Here is a 2,364-nt window from a genome sequence, read left to right on the forward strand (position 1 = left end):
TAAGAGCTGGTTCTTTGAAAGAGTTAATAAAATTGATAAACCCCTGGCCCGACTTATCAAAAAGAAGAGAGAAAGGACCCAAATAAATAAAATCATGAATGAAAGAGGAGAGATCACAACTAACACCAAAGAAATACAAACTATTATAAGAACATACTATGAGCAACTCTACGCCAATAAATTTGACAATCTGGAAGAAATGGATGCATTCCTAGAAACATATAAACTACCAAAACTGAACCAGGAAGAAATAGAAAGCCTGAACAGACCCATAACCAGTAAGGACATTGAAACAGTCATTAAAAATCTCCAAACAAACAAAAGCCCAGGACCAGACGGCTTCCCGGGGGAATTCTACCAAACATTTAAAAGAAGAACTAATTCTTATTCTCCTGAAACTGTTCCAAAAAATAGAAATGGAAGGAAAACTTCCAAACTCATTTTATGAGGCCAGCATCACCTTGATCCCAAAACCAGACAAGGATCCCAACAAAAAAGAGAGCTATAGACCAATATCCTTGATGAACACAGATGCGAAAATACTCAACAAAATACTAGCCAATAGGATTCAACAGTACATTAAAAGGATTATTCACCATGACCAAGTGGGATTTATTCCAGGGCTGCAAGGTTGGTTCAACATCCGCAAATCAGTCAATGTGATACAACACATCAATAAAAGAAAGAACAAGAACCATATGATACTCTCGATAGATGCCAAAAAAGCATTTGACAAAGTACAGCATCCCTTCCTGATCAAAACTCTTCAAAGTGTAGGGATAGAGGGCACATACCTCAATATTATCAAAGCCATCTATGAAAAACCCACCGCAAATATCATTCTCAATGGAGAAAAACTGAAAGCTTTTCTGCTAAGGTCAGGAACACGGCAGGGATGTCCATTAGCATCACTACTATTCAACATAATACTAGAAATCCTAACCTCAGCAATCAGACAACAAAAGGAAATTAAAGGCATCCAAATTGACAAAGAAGAAGTCAAACTATCACTCTTTGCAGATGATATGATACTGTATGTGGAAAACCCAAAAGACTCCACTCCAAAACTGCTAGAACTTGTACAGGAATTCAGTAAAGTGTCATATATAAAACCAATGCACAGAAATCAGTTGCATTTCTCCACACCAACAACAAGACAGAAGAAAGAGAAATTAAGGAGTCAATCCCATTTACAATTGCACCCAAAACCATAAGATACCTAGGAATAAAACCAGCCAAAGAGGCAAAGAATCTATACTGAGAAAACTATAATGTACTGATGAAAGAAATTGAGGAAGACACAAAGAAATGGAAAAATGTTCCATGCTCCTGGATTGGAAGAATAAATATTGTGAAAATGTCTATGCTACCTAAAGCAATCTACACATTTAATGCAATTCCTACCAAAGTACCATCCATCTTTTTCAAAGAAATGGAACAAATAATCCTAAAATTTATATGGAACCAGAAAAGACCTCGAATAGCCAAAGGGATATTGAAAAAGAAAGCCAACGTTGGTGGCATCACAATTCCAGACTTCAAGCTCTATTACAAAGCTGTCATCATCATGACAGCATGGTACTGGCACAAAAACAGACACATAGATCAATGGAACAGAATAGAGAGCCCAGAAATAGATCCTCAACTCTATGGTCAACTAATCTTTGACAAAACAGGAAAGAATGTCCAATGGAAAAAAGACAGCCTCTTTAATAAATGGTGTTGGGAAAATTGGACAGCCACATGCAGAAAAATGAAATTGGACCATTTCCTTACACCGCACACAAAAATAGACTCAAAATGGATGAAGGACCTCAATGTGAGAAAGGAATCCATCAAAATCCTTGAGGAGAACACAGGCAGCAACCCCTTCAACCTCAGCCGCAGCAACATTTTCCTAGGAACATCGCCAAGGCAACAGAAACAAGGGCAAAAATGAACTATTGGGATTTCATCAAGATCAAAAGCTTTTGCACAGCAAAGGAAACAGTTAACAAAACCAAAAGACAACTGACAGAATGGGAAGAGATATTTGCAAATGACATATTAGATAAAGGGCTAGTGTCCAAAATCTATAAAGAACTTAGCAAACTCAACACCCAAAGAACAAATAATCCAATCAAGAAATGGGCAGAGGACATGAACAGACATTTCTGCAAAGAAGACATCCAGATGGCCAACAGACACATGAAAAAGTGCTCCATATCACTCGGCATCAGGGAAATACAAATCAAAACCACAATGAGATATCACCTCACACCAGTCAGAATGGCTAAAATTAACAAGTCAGGAAATGACAGATGCTGGCGAGGATGTGGAGAAAGGGGAACCCTCCTACACTGTTGGTGGGAATGCAAACTGGTG

The sequence above is a fragment of the Mustela nigripes genome, chromosome 5, assembly GCF_022355385.1.
Source record: "Mustela nigripes isolate SB6536 chromosome 5, MUSNIG.SB6536, whole genome shotgun sequence".
Taxonomy (NCBI): domain Eukaryota; kingdom Metazoa; phylum Chordata; class Mammalia; order Carnivora; family Mustelidae; genus Mustela; species Mustela nigripes.